Source organism: Pleurodeles waltl, chromosome 2_2 (genome assembly GCF_031143425.1).
Source record: "Pleurodeles waltl isolate 20211129_DDA chromosome 2_2, aPleWal1.hap1.20221129, whole genome shotgun sequence".
Lineage (NCBI taxonomy): Eukaryota > Metazoa > Chordata > Amphibia > Caudata > Salamandridae > Pleurodeles > Pleurodeles waltl.
Window position 1 is genome coordinate 976,817,334 of NC_090439.1, and position 15,826 is coordinate 976,833,159.

General features: G+C 41.4%; 1 protein-coding gene across 1 annotated transcript in view; it reads left to right on the top strand.

Annotated features, from left to right (window-relative positions):
* Nucleotides 1-15,826, top strand: part of MTBP (MDM2 binding protein) — a 192,924-nt gene that overhangs the window by 681 nt on the left and 176,417 nt on the right. The window lies entirely within an intron of this gene.

Here is a 15,826-nt window from a genome sequence, read left to right on the forward strand (position 1 = left end):
TTGACTCTCTTCAGATTGTGCTCTTAATTTCTATTGACCCATTGCATGGCACGTTGTATTTCGTATCATTTTGCACTCTGGAACGCTGCACTTTTACTGTTTAAAACTCAGACTAACGCTCGTTCATCTGGTGAATTGACTGATACATAGGTAGAGAGACTTTGTATTTACACTTGAGGATGTATGCTCAATAATTTATTTTCCTACTTGATTTTAGCCCTCGCTTTTTTTCGCGTGATGCTCTTATAATGTGGTTATCTATCTTGATGGAATTGTAAATATTTTAATTAATCATGCAATACATTTGCTTACTGACTTAGAGATATCGTGAACTCATGGGCGTTCAGGGCTGTTAAATTTTAGGAGAAACAACACTCGTCTTAAATACACAAACAGAACCACTGCGGTTAGAAATACTTTTTGTAGTACATTTATGTCCAGTTCTCAACATTTTAAACATGGGTTTCTGGCCCCATAAATTTCCTGATTTGCTGCACTTGTGAAACGCCCAGCAGTAGCAATGTTACGTTATGTGCATTCACCCACAGTTTATTATTTATGTCGGGGGGGGGGGGCACAGTGCCAGGTGTTGTTAGTGTGCCTTTGGCTTATCTATTTCATAATAAAAAGTGATCGAACACTGCTCTAAGGTCGATGAACCTTTTGACTCGTTTAAATTATATTGACTCATAAAACAACATTAAACAGTAACAATAATAATCACCAAACAATCAATATACGACACACCCTGACCCATTTGGCCACGAGTAACCACTCCTTTAGTATCAAATTAAAATATTTACTTCCATATGTTAACACTGCAAAGGTCACAAAAATTATTCTCAACACCAAACAGTACAAATAAAGAAGCATCACAGGCTGACGGATTGGCCTGAAGAATCTTAGTTTAAACAGAGCAAATAAAACACTGAACTCAATAGTTACAACACAAATCAATACCATGAATATCTGTGTAAGACAAATTAAATACATGCGATTCAGTAATAAAACATTGTAAAATCACAGACATAGAGAAAACACCCCCTAACCTCAAATTAGCATGTTGGGCTTCATGCAAAAGTTTTAGTAACATTAATTTAGAAAACATCTGGCTATGGCTCTATTAAAAAAAAAAAAAGCAGCATAATTAAAACAGTAGCAGCTGGTACCTGTAAAACAAAAGACAAATAGCATTGGACAGAGCAGTATATTTACCAATCCTAAATAATTCAAAATAATAAAATACCAGAATGTCAGTAGACTGACTGGCAAAGCATGGAATGTCAAAGTGACATCATAAGAATGAGAAGTGAAGTCTCTGGAAACCAGAAAGCTATGAACCCCCAATGTCTGATTCTCAAACATTAAATTAAACTTGCTAAACTCCTGTGAATGGCTAAAAACTTCATATGTAAAGGAATCTTCCAATAATAAAAATCAACTCATCAGAAAGTATCATAATATTAGCTTAAATGTTTTGTATTTTCTGTTTCTTCCTTTTGCGTAAGCCCAAATGATATTAATTGTGGCATCTGAAGCACACTTCCAAACAGTTCAGTAGAGACCTTTCTTTAGCCACTCCAAAATACACTTGCTGTGAGACAATAGTTACAAAGAAGTAGAAACAATTTCAAATCAGTTCTTTCCCTCAAGAGAAACACATTCCATTAGTAGGAACACAGAATAAACTCATGATTAAAACATTGTAATTCTACCTGATGATCTCATGCAGTTGATTTTTTAGCTCAGCTTGGCAGACAGATAACTACAGCTGTGACCATGCTTGTTTGAGGTGCAGCAGAGAACAAGAAATACTCGTATTATTTCAGCATTTATTTTTGCAGGGAACATGTTCTTAATGAGACAGAATATTTTTCCATTGCAGTGTTAGTTTTTTATTATAAACACCTGCAGGCCTTTCACTTAATGGCCGTTAAGTAAGGCACAATTTTCATGATAACATTTATTTTTCAATTTAAAGCATTTCTCATATTAGTACATCAGTATGATTACGTAAGAAATAATTATTCCACGCTAAATCTCAGCTCTCACAATCCCTCCTCAGATGACTATATGTCATCACACTTGCATCCCAAATAAATTTATTTAATTGCACTGATTTTCTAAAATTGTTTCCCTCACATTTTTATTTAATCTTTTTCTCTGTGAGTTTTGCCCCATATAATCTTTCCGATTGAAATTCTACCTTCCTCTGATTCTTTTCAAATCTTCTTTTGATCACTTTGTACAATTTGCATATTCCCCATGTTCCAATTCGACAAATCACAATAATTGAAACTCCTTATATTATTTTCATTACTAATCCTTTTCCCAGTTTGCCAATCCAGTTTCCCATTCATTTCTTTGCCAGCTTTTCCCAAACAGTCAGCTCTGTTGTTTTTTTTAATTTAGTTTAATCTTTTGTTAAATTGTTAATCAAGCCTCTAACCTCTTTACTGTTGTTCAGTAAGAAGGATCAACAATGACTCAGGCCTAGTAATTTACTAACTCTGCCCTCGGCCCTCCCTTGCTAAAAGAATGTGGGTCTGAAGAGTCACAGCTCTTACCGTAGCCATTTCTGTATCCAAAAGAATAATGGCTCCTGAATGTCTTGTCGGCATGTTATCGACAACTGTCTGAATTTTAATAGAATTCAGAACAACTCCCACTAAAAGAATTATTGCTCCAAATATGTCTCCAACAGTGCCAGAAACTGATTCTCGCTTTTTGGTTGTAATTCAGTCATTTTAGGAAATTTACTCAAGTCATCAAGCTGGTACATTTTTGGGAAGTCTATTCCCAAATAACATGTGCCATACCATCATCTAGGAAGACAGTAATTTGCATTTTTTCCCCACAGATTTAATAGACATAAGGCACAGGTCGGTCTTGACCATTTAGCATAACTATTCACTTATTCTGAAACAAAAATACATGTCTACATTCACTCATTCCCACAAATATTTTATCTACCCTAGGTTGTGGTCTGTATATACAAAGCTTTCCTACATGTTGCACATCTAAAGTTAGTCTCCCTTGTTTAGTAATGTCAGTGTATGCATAATCAATCCCCGGACTTTGTGAAACTAATCCCTTATCTATTTTAGCCTTGATCGCCCTTCTCCTGTCCTGTGTGTAATCTAAAAAGCTATTTTCTAAAGATGAAAGCAAACAGGTCAAATTGTGACAGTGCGCAAAAGCAGTTCCAAACATTAATGTAGGTTCAAAAGAAACCTTTCACTATTTCTATGTTATTATCCTTAGCTATCTTATTGAGATCGCTAAGGATAGGTACAAAAGAAAACACCACATAGAAATATTGTATATACTCTTGGTTATAGAATCGTGTTAGTAAAAACTACAACCTATGCCATAAGTAAGCGGTAAACTATGATAGGCAATTCCCTCCTCAACACAGACTGGAATCTGTGTGCAAACATAACAATCTCTTGCATCCATTATATTAACATATTCACGCAATAAGCAATAGAAGACATTAGAAGAAGTTCTCCCTGTGAATGCAAATGTTTGTCATCTATTTTAAATCTATATATTGTTGAAAGAGTAGGCACTAATTCTGAGGAAGTTGTTTCTATAGCTATGGTATGATTGATCCCATTCTTATTAAGGACAATCACACCCACAATCAATACCAAACATACAAGTGCACAATCACCAAACCAATACTCATGTATTTACAGCATCTATTTTTAGTGTTCTACTGGTTGTGGTTACCCACGGTCTGTAAAGAATCAGGAAGTAAAACAAATACAAAAATATGGCTATGCAGCAAAAATCAAAAGAAAAAAACAAACATTTTCAAGTCTTCGATCTTCAGTCTTCAAACTTAAATCCCTCCTTATTTTTGTCTTTTTTTTTCTTCTTCTTTTTTTCTTTTTTTTCAATAATATTCACAGCTTCATTCACACAGATCTCTTTTGTCAAAAATCTGTAAAGTTGTCAAAATCAGGTTATTGAAGTCTCTCAAAATATTTTCTTTTCAATAAAGTCTCTTTTATTTAGTTTTCAAATTTAAAATTTTTCTCAAACAAATCTCTATCAGTTTTCTTCATGTGTCAAAATATAGACCTGGAATGTCTCTGGCAAAACAGAAATTCAAAAATTCTTCTTTCCATTCATTAGTAGTTGCATATGGCCATTCAGGACCAGAGTATCTTCGATTGGCAACACTCTTTCTTTTTGATTTTCGTCCATCACTTGATTCACCATCACTCAGATCTTCACTTCTGGTGTTATCGACTACTTCCTGTATTGGTTGCATCAGATTTGTCTTCTTGGCCTTTGAACTTGTTTCTGGCCAGTTGTCACCTTTCAGAGATTTTCTTGTTAATGTTCCTTTTAGTATTGAACTCAAATTCTTCTCCTTCGACGTTCCCACAACCAGTTCAGGAGCAGTCAAATCTGTTTGGCTTAGATCTTCCGCAGCTCTGTTCCTGCTGGAGTCAGTCATTTGTTCAGTCTGGTTTGTCAGACCATCTGCTTCTGACGAAACCCTCCTCTAAGCAGTTCTTCTCTGGACCGGTTCCCTTTCTTGCTGTCTTTAGACCGTTTCTTTTACTGTTTCATTTGAGGACGTTTCATCCTCATCTTCCAGGATTCTTTCTACTCCATCTGAGACAGGAGCGGGCAAGTCAACTGGAGCCTGTTCAGGCACTGTCTCCAGCTCGTTTGTTCTCCTGTCTTGTTGGCGCAGCCCGTCCTTTAGGGTGAAGCCCCCCCTCTGCGCTTCCCCCCCCCCTTTTTTGCCCCTCATGAATAGTGTCTGTCAGGCTGAACAAAGGTCAGCCTGACACACTCTTCATTTTCAGCTCAGACAGCCAGGAGTGAGACATGCATGATTTGCACAGACTACTGGCTGCCTGAGCTGAACTTTGCTGGGCTGAGGAGGTCACAGTTCATATGGGCGTGACCTCCTCAGCTCAGCAAAGGTGCCTCGACGCCCTCACCTGGGTGACGAGGAAAGCGTCACCCATTGACTTTGATCTGGCACTTCAGGTTTAAGCCCTGAAGTGCCCAGGGCGAGTGTCAATCCGTGACACTTTGTCACAGAGTGGGGTGGGGTCAGCAGTCTCACTGACCCCATCCCACTCTGTGACGAGGCTGGGACTGCTGCCTTCCCACATTGGCTGACCTAAGGAAGGCAGCAGGCCCAGCCCTCCTGGGACTTCGAGGCTGAAGGTAAGTGTGTGATGTTTTAAAATGAATGTTTGGTGCGTGCATGTTTGAATGTTATGAGTATTGTTAATGGATGTGCGTGTCTGTGTGTGAAAGAATGGGTGGGTGTGTGTGCTTCCCACCCGCCCCCCTCTCTTCTAAAGCTGCCGGCCGCCACTGTTATCTTGTCCTGGAATACATTCAGGTGGTGGTAATCTCAACAGCTCTTCTTTTTCCGTTAGACTGTTCACCTTCCTAGTGTGGCTCACGTGGATCCAGTTCGGAAGTCCTGCAGTCTTCACAGTTGTGGTTGTGATCAATACGACCTGATGAGGACGCTTCCACAGCGACTTCAAACACAGTTTTCTCACATGCTTTCGGATCATAACCCAGTCATCTGCCTTTAGGTTGTATCCTTGCTCTTGTGACTGTTGCAGTGTGGTAGCTTCCACCAGATGAGAGAGAGTGAACCACATCAGCTAGACCTTTGCAGTAGTCCAATACCATATCATCTGTAATGTTCACAAGAGCATATGCAGGTACAGCTAGCAATCTCATGGCCCTTCCCATGAGGATTTCATGGGGCGACAGTCCTGTTTTCTTGTCAGGAGTACTTCTCAGTGACAGTAGAACCAACGGCAAAGCATCTGGCCATTTCAGATTTGTGGATGCACACATTATTGCCAATCTCGATTTCAAAGTACCATTCATTTGTTCTACAAGTCCTGAGGCTTCTGGGCGGTAGCTACAATGAAGCTTCTTCTCAATGTTTAAAGCTGAACATAGCAACTTAATCACCTCATTGTTGAAGTGACTTCTTCTATCTGATTCTAAAGAGACCGGAAAACCAAAACGTGGAATTAACTCCCTAAGTAGTAACTTTGCTACTGTGAGACTGTCATTTCTCCTTGTAGGATAAGCCTCAATCCAATGACTGAAAATGCACACAATCACTAACACATTTTATACCAGCACATGCAGGCATCTCAAGGAAGTCCATTTACATTCTGCTCAATAGTCCTTCAGCCGTGCCAATTTGTCCCATGTTGACAACTGTTCCTTTGCCCACGTTCATCTGCTGGCAGATATCACATCTGTGGCAAACGGCTTCAGCAGCCTGTCTAAATTTTGGATTGAACCAACATTGCTTGAATAACCTGACCATGGTATCTCTCCCCACATAAGCTTGACCATGATAGTATCTGGCCATCTGAGTTAGTACATTTTCAGGCCTTACAACCTTTCCTTCTCCGGATGCCCATATGTCATCGTCCCTTTGGACACACTTCAATTTCAACCAATCCGTACGCTAATCTTTCCCAACATTGTCTTGGAGAGTTTTTAATTCCTCCAAATTATCAATAGTATGCATCACATAATTTACATAGTTTTTTTATCATCTTCAGGTAACAATTCCCGTTCTCCTTTTGAGGATATGCTGTTCAATGCGCAAAACTTTGTGACTTGATCTCCATATGCATTTCCTTAATCTTGTGATCTCTGATATGCACCGCATTTCACCACATCAATCTTTTCAGGCATTTGAATCACTTTTTAACAAATCATGAGTTCTTTCATTATTTCTTATTGGTGAACCAGAAGAAGTCAGGAAACCTCTCTGTGACCACAATTGGTCAAAGTCATGCACAATGCTGAATCCCTATTTGACTATCCGTGTAAATAGTAATTTTCAATTGAGTTGAAATGCGGCATGCTCTAGTAAGAGCCACTAGTTCTGCCACTTGTGCAGAAAACATCCCTTGAAGCCATGAAGCTTCCAGTATGCCAGTGATGGTACATACTGCATATCCTGCTCTTAATGTGCCCACATTAACTCTCAGACAGGAACCATCAACAAAGATAACTTGGTCATTTTCTTTCAGGCTGGAATCTCTATCTGCTCTGGGTTTTGTGAATAACTCTGTAATTTCCAGACAATCATGTTCAGTATCATCCAATTTATCAATGTTTGCTTCCTCATTCGGAAGTAAAGTTGCTGGTTTAAGCACTGTACATCTCTTAATGCTTACATTTGGAGAGCTCAAGATTGCTGATTCATATCTGGTCAGCCTTGAGCTGGTCGGATACTGTGTCTTAGACCTGGTAAGTGGATAACCCATCACTATACTCTTGCTCTGAACAAGGCTCTGCTCAACTGCTCCAACGGACCACAAACGACAGGTAAAGCTGCTGCAACCAGATCTAAAGTGACTGAAAAATGTGCCACCAGGCGATTCATACTACCATGAATTTGAGTTAAAACGGACAAATAACATGCATCACGTTCATGACAAAACAATAAGAAATGTTTAGTGTAAGCAGGCATACCTCAAGCCGGAGCTTGACACAAACTCTCTTTCAGATCAGTAAATGTTTCCAACCATTCTTAATCCAGCACTATGGGATCTGAAGCATCCTTATAAATCAGCTTCTGTAAGGGCTTTGAAAGAATTGAAAAATGCGGGATCCAATTGTGGCAGTAACCCACTGTAAAGAAATGGCTCCCTGTTGCAGTTACCCCCCACTTTTTGCCTGATACTGACTTGACTGAGAAGTGTGCTGGGACCCTGCTAACCAGGCCCCAGCACCAGTGTTCTTTCACCTAAAATGTACCATTGATTCCACAATTGGCACACCCTGGCATCCAGATAAGTCCCTTATAACTGGTACCTCTGGTACCAAGGGCCCTGATGCCAGGGAAGGTCTCTAAGGGCTGCAGCATGTATTATACCACCCTGGAGACCCCTCACTCAGCACAGACACACTGCTTACCAGCTTGTGTGTGCTAGTGAGAACAAAATGAGTAAGTCGACATGGCACTCCCCTCAGGGTGCCATGCCAGCCTCTCACTGCCTATGCAGTATAGGTAAGACACCCCTCTAGCAGGCCTTACAGCCCTAAGGCAGGGTGCACTATACCATAGGTGAGGGTACCAGTGCATGAGCACTGTGCCCCTACAGTGTCTAAGCAAAACCTTAGACATTGTAAGTGCAGGGTAGCCATAAGAGTATATGGTCTGGGAGTCTGTTTTACACGAACTCCACAGCACCATAATGGCTACACTGAAAACTGGGAAGTTTGGTATCAAACTTCTCAGCACAATAAATGCACACTGATGCCAGTGTACATTTTATTGTAAAATACACCGCAGAGGGCACCTTAGAGGTGCCCCCTGAAACCTAACTGACTATCTGTGTAGGCTGACTGGTTCCAGCAGCCTGCCACACTAGAGACATGTTGCTGGCCCCATGGGGAGAGTGCCTTTGTCACTCTGAGGCCAGTAACAAAGCCTGCACTGGGTGGAGATGCTAACACCTCCCCCAGGCAGGAGCTGTAACACCTGGCGGTGAGCCTCAAAGGCTCACCCCTTTGTCACAGCACAGCAGGGCACTCCAGCTTAGTGGAGTTGCCCGCCCCCTCCGGCCACGGCCCCCACTTTTGGCGGCAAGGCTGGAGGGAACAAAGAAAGCAACAAGGAGGAGTCACTGACCAGTCAGGACAGCCCCTAAGGTGTCCTGAGCTGAAGTGACTCTAACTTTTAGAAATCCTCCATCTTGCAGATGGAGGATTCCCCCAATAGGATTAGGGATGTGCCCCCCTCCCCTTGGGAGGAGGCACAACGAGGGTGTACCCACCCTCAGGGCTAGTAGCCATTGGCTACTAACCCCCCAGACCTAAACACGCCCTTAAATTTAGTATTTAAGGGCTTCCCTGAACCTAGAAAAACAGATTCCTGCAACTACAAGAAGAAGGACTGCCGAGCTGACAAACCCCTGCAGAGGAAGAACAGAAGACACCAACTGCCTTGGCCCCAGACTTACCGGCCTGTCTCCTGCCTTCCAAAGAACCTGCTCCAGCGACGCTTTCCAAGGGACCAGCGACCTCTGAATCCTCTGAGGACTGCCCTGCTTCGAAAAAGACAAGAAACTCCCGAGGACAGCGGCCCTGCTCCAAAAGAACTGCAACTTTGTTACAAGGAGCAGATTTAAAGACCCCTGCAACTCCCCGCAAGAAGCGTGAGACTTGCAACACTGCACCCGGTGACCCCGACTCGACTGGTGGAGAACAACCAACTCAGGGAGGACCCTCCGGCGACTCTACGACTGTGAGTAACCAAAGTTGTCCCCCATGAGCCCCCACAGCGACGCCTGCAGAGGGAATCCCCAGACTCCCCCCTGACCGCTACTGTCTGAACTCCATTTCCCGACGGCTGGGCAAGACCCTGCAACCGCAGCCCCCAGCCCCTCAAGAAACGGAACTTCTGTGCAGGAGTGACCCCCAGGAGGCCCTCTCCCTTGCCCAGGTGGTGGCTACCCCGAGGAGCCCCCCCTTGCCTGCCTGCATCGCTGAAGAGACCCCTTGGTCTCCCATTGAAAACTGAAGGAAACCCGACGCGTGTTTGCACACTGCACCCAGCCGCCCCCGCGCTGCTGAGGGTGTACTTTCTGTGCTACTTTGTGTCCCCCCCGGTGCCCTACAAAACCCCCCTGGTCTGCCCTCCGAAGACGCGGGTACTTACCTGCTGGCAGACTGGAACCGGGGCACCCCCTTCTCTCCAGTATAGCCTATGTGTTTTGGGCACCTCTTTGACCTTTGCACCTGACCGGCCCTGAGCTGCTGGTGTGATAACTTTGGGGTTGCTCTGAACCCCCAACGGTGGGCTACCTTGGACCAAAAACTAAAACCTGTAAGTGACTTACTTACCTGTTGAAACTAACAATAACTTACCTCCCCCAGGAACTGTGAAAATTGCACTGTGTCCACTTTTAAAACAGCTTATTGTGTTTTATGTAAAAAGTATACATGCTAAAGTAATGATTCAAAGTTCCTAGAGTACTTACCTGCAATACCTTTCAAATGAGCTATTACATGTAAAATTTGAACCTGTGGTTCTTAAAATAAACTAAGAAAAGATATTTTTCTATAACAAAACCTATTGGCTGGATTTGTCTCTGAGTGTGTGTACCTCATTTATTGTCTATGTGTATGTACAACAAATGCTTAACACTACTCCTTTGATAAGCCTACTGCTCGACCACACTACCACAAAATAGAGCATTAGTATTATCTCTTTTTACCACTATTTTACCTCTAAGGGGAACCCTTGGACTCTGTGCATGCTATTCCTTACTTTGAAATAGCACATACAGAGCCAACTTCCTACACCCACCATTCCCAAGAACATCCTCGCATCTTTCTGAGTAGTTGGTGCTTGCATTTGCAAAGTAGTTGCAACTCTCTCTCTAGAAATCTTCCTAATTCCCTTTTCAATCAAATGACCCAAGTATTTTATCTCTTTCTGAAAGTACTGCAATTTAACAGGGAACACTTTATGTCCATTGTCTCCCAGGAAATTCAAAATGCAATTGTATCATATTTACACCCTTCTTTTGTTTTGGATGCATTTAACAGATCATCAATGTATTGCACCAATGTTGACTGATGTGGCATCACTAATGATTCCAAATTATTTTTCAAGATCTGGTTGAAAATAGATTGTGACTTTGAAAACCCTTGTGGAATTTTACACCAACAACAGACTTTGTTCAGGAATTTAAAACAAAAGAGATATCTGCTGCCTTCCTGAATAGGCACGGAAAAGAATGCCTGACATAAGTCCACCACAGTGAACCATTCAGCATCGCATGGGATCTAAAACATAATCACAACTGGATTTGGTACAATTGGGCAACACTTGACCACTATGTCATTTATTTTTCTCAAATCTTGCACAAGTCAAATTTTCCCACAGTCCCATTATTGGTGAATTACATGGGCTGCTCAACTCTTCTTTCAAAATTCCTTTCTCCACAAACTCCCCTATCAATGGTCTCATTCACTTGATTACATCTTTTGCTGTTGGGTATTGTGGAGTCTGAGGAAAAACTACAGTGGGCTTAACTGCGACTAACTGGCTCTACTCCTTTTATCAACCCAATGTCTTTTTCCTGAAAGATCCCAAACTTCAGTCTTAACACTTTTCTGTAAGTCACCAGGAAGATCTTTCACTGGAATTTCTGAGAGAAACTAATCAAAGGAGTTTCCTCTTTCACTGGCTCATCAAAACTGATCAAAGGAAATTCTTCAGGCACTGACTTACTAACAGTAAGTGTCGGGTCTTCTTCATCATTACTGTTTGTTTGAATTTCAATTCCCTCATCTGAACAGGTAATGCAACATCTTGTTTTGCACAATAAATCCCTTCCCAGTAAGGACACAGGACTTGAATCACAAACCACAAACTTGTGCAAGGCTTTAAAATTGCCAAGTTGAACCAAAACTGGTTCTACAATTGGGTTTGTCAAATATTAATTAGCAACCCCCATAATCTGAACTGTCTTCCCTGACAAGGGCAGGTCTGGAACTTTTGCAGATCTCACTGTCGAGCGTGTAGCTCCAGTGTCAACCAAAAATGAAACTTTGTGACCTTTTAACTTTTCCTTTAACATAAGGACCTTTCTGATCCACTTCTAAAGCAGCTGGCATCACACATTCTTCTTCATCCGAACTCTCAGACATCCATTCATCGTTTATTCCATCCTCACTGTGTAATGAAAATTGGTATACTGTATTGTTACTCTGATTCACACTTGGACCTGTGACCATCAGAGAAAGCATAGCCTGCTGCTAATCCATAGGGGTTTGATGCATCTGAATTTGTTGTCTAGGCATTTGAATTTGTTGTGCAAGCACCATCTGCACCTGTGGCTGCATCTGTTGTAACTGGGGCATTCACAATTGTAAAGGCTGTACATTTTGCATGGGCTGCAGGTTTAGACTATTCTGGAAATTTTGAATTTGACCTCTCATTCGTGGTCCTCTCACATTTTGAAATGAATTGACATCATTCACTTGCTGAATCATACCTCCCTGATTTACCATTGGACACTGCTCTTTCCAATGCTCTATTCCGCCGCAAGCGTGACAAGGTAACAGTCTCTTTCCTTGCTGCTCTCCTTGAATCCTTACTGTATTCAAATCCATACCATGATTAACACTTCCCATTCCACCACAACCTCTACCTCTGCCTCCATTCTGAAATGTACCTTGATTCTGAAACATGCCATTTGCCTGCTGCTGCTGAGGCTGAAAACTTCCCTAAATCCCTGTCTGTGCAGCCTTAATCTGCATCACCATCGCTTTCTCCTTTAACTTTTTCTGTTTCAATTCAATCTCATCACTACAGTATTTTGCATACTGCAGCACCTCATCAATCGGATTGGCTTGCCAGCAAATCAAATGACTCTTAATCATCTGACCAATTTCTGGTCTGGGTCCCTCAACAAATCAGAACACAAAATGAATCATGTCTTTTGGCTCCATTGTTTCTGTACCACTGTAATGTTTAAATGCTTTTAACAATGTCGCATAGTATGCATGAATTGATTCTTTAGCTTCCTGAGCTGTCCTATCGTTTTTAGAAATTCAATCACTTTATTGCAATATTTCATTACTTCAGGTGGTGGTGTACCTGTTGCTAGATCTCTTGGCAGCTCACTTGTTGGACAGTCTACACTCCTCTTGCATTCAATCCATAAATCTGCTAAAACAACTATCTCTAAAAGAGTGTTCAAATCCTTCCATAGGCATTTTACAAGTTTCACAAACCTAATAGTCTGCTGGTACCATTCTACTGGTTTCTCCCTCAACCTGGGGTAATCATTTGTAAATGACAAAATGTCACTTCTGCTCCAAGGGACATGTACAAAATTCCCTCCTAGAATTTCTCTCATTGGCAAAACTTTCACTGCTTCCCTATCCTGCAGTGCTTCCGTAGTAGAAGTATCGGGCCTTTTTTGGCTTGTCTCTTTTCTTCACCCATCTGCCTTCCCATTTGTCTAATGTTCTCCATATCCAGATGCCTTGAAGTAACTCTCTATGGTGTGTTTTCATTCCTGCAGATCCCATGTGTTCAAATCTTTTGCTTCAAAATCTAACCTATAACTTCTTCTCAAATGTTTCATTTTTGATAAATCTATCCCATGTTTGTCTGCTACGTCGGCTAACTGTTGCTGTATCTCACCTGATTCCTTTGTAATCTTTGAGCACAAGTATCTCAATTCTTCTTTAGTGTAGGACTCTAACCTATTTACACTCATGATTCCCTCAAGTTCACTTGCTTCCATTGAAAGCCTAGTGTAGTTAATATTCCCACCACTAGAAGCATCTTGTGAAGTATTCAGCTTTCTAACCACTGACTTAATTGTTGAGCTGTCAACCCTCGTAATGAGATGTTATTAGGCTGACTACTAGGTAGCTGTTGTACAGTTATACTCGGAGGTTGAGGCGTCATTGACCTTGAATCAGCACCTATAGGTGGCCCTGCTCCTGTATTCAGAAGAACTCGGAAAAGATTTAAGTCTATTAATGACCTTGTTCCATCAGCAGGCTGTGTCACAGGTGTACCTATTTTGGCATTTTCATCAGTTCCTCTTCCCACTAAATTCTGATTCAGGATTCCCTGTCCATTTGTACCATTTTTACCCTGGGTATACAACGGTATGGGTGGACCAATAGTGACGGGTACAGACACTGGATCTGAACTTATTCTGGCATTTACATTCTGAGACTGCATTACACCTGTGTTCTGCATTTGAGTTAGTAGCAGCTGGGATGGCTTTGACTGAATCAACATTGGTTTGTGGTAAACCAGTCCTGTTGGCACTATTAGATTTGTTGTTGCCTCCACAATTTGCACATTTGGATAAACCCTAGGAACACAACACTGGGTTGTGGAAACTGTACAAAATCTGTTGACTGATTTAGACTGCTCTGCATTGGTATTTGTACTAAAGCACTAGTCTGCACTGAGCTTCATGTCATGTTAGGATTAACCTGTGTGGAACTCTCAATCATGTTAAGACTACTCTGTATTGAACTCTGTGATAGCTTAACCTGTGTTGGTGCAAAAGGATTCACACTTGTACTTGGACTGTTCTCTTGTGCCACATATATTGGTGGGGGGACGATTTCTCAATAGCTGTAAAATAAACTCATCATCGTCTGATTCCTCATTATTAATTAAAGACTTGTCAGGTTCTTTTGATGCCTGGTCTTTATCTGATGAAGAAAAACTCCTTGTAGTTTTCTTTAAAGCTTTCTTTGCATCCTCCCCTCTGTCTTTAGACATTGCAGGAAATATCCTAATACCATTTAAGGTATCGAGTCGCTGCTGTCTCTGATCATTGTCCCACCTAGCTTTTGCTAGTGACTTCTCTACTCTTCTCATTTTTCTCTCAAATTTCAGTGATTGTTGTTGTCTGGCTACTAGCTTCCAGATCGCTAATACCTCAAACTGAGCTTCTCTCGGTGGAGGTCTTAGACCATACATTACTTGTCTCAAATTCTCTAAAATTCTCAAATTAAATGTCCATTTTCAGGAAATGCTAAGCTCCCGTCTTTTCTTGTGATTCTGTACCAATGTTTTAACCAAAGGCATGTTCCCATACCTTTCTCTTCAATTACAATATATGGCGGAGTACCTTCTGGATGACAAATTTCTCCTACCCTAGCTGGAATATATTAATCTCCTCTAAGAGCACTTTTTAAAGCTTTGAAAAATGTCATTTTCACAAATGTATTTCAAAAATCAATAATCAGGAAGTGACTTTTAATCCCACAATCCTCTGTCTACCTTTTCAACCAGTTGCGCTTCGCGGTTGTCCACCAATCCGTTGGCGACCCTTCTCACTAACCAACCTATCCCAGCGCAGCACAAAATTACGTCACACTTATACACAGCGGCTGACAAAGTCTTGCAGCTTGTCCTCCTGCACTCAAGAACATTCAAAACTAATGCAATATTATTTGTGAGAACTTCATCAAACACCAAAAAAAAAAAAATGTGTCTATTTACTACAGGTAGGTACAGTTGCTTCAGGAACCTTACAGATTTTCACTGACTGCTTTTCGCTCTAACAGCTATTATTCTTTCACAGATCCCCAGATTCACAATCAAAATTTGACCTGCAAATTTTACTCTCAGCTGATCAATGGATACTGTCCTGGCACGCATAAGTCTCGCCAAATCTGTCAAAAAGACCGTACACTCAACTTTACTCACAAATTCGACTTGCCAACCACGCCCGATTGGCCTACTAAATAGACAAATTACAACAAAAATCAAATGCCTCAATACACTTGTAATCTTCTCCGGAGTCATACACCTACATGCAAACGTTTTAGTAAAATTAATTTAGAAAACATCTGGCTATGGCTCTATCAAAAATAGCAGCAAAATTAAAACAGTAGCAGCTGGTACCTGTAAAACAAGACAAGTAGCATTGCACAGAGCAGTATATTTACCAATCCTAAAGAATTCAGCCACACAACATAGCTTCATCAGGGGGTCAGCAGCATCAGCATCAGGACATTTTGGGCAAGGAAAAGAGGGTGACAATTTAGAATTTGGGCTCCAAATTCCCGGAACCATCAAATTAATTATGTAAGGCAGGCAGCATAGCGCTACAAGCTCTAAGCATTTAGCGCTAAAGTAAGCCCCAGCATTGTTGCATGGAGCATGAGCAATAATTCAAAATAAATGAATACCAGAATGTCAGTAGACTGACTGGCACAGCATGAAATGTCAAAGTGACAGATCATAAGAATAAGAAGTGAAGGAAGCACTGAACCGCCAATATCTGATTCTCAG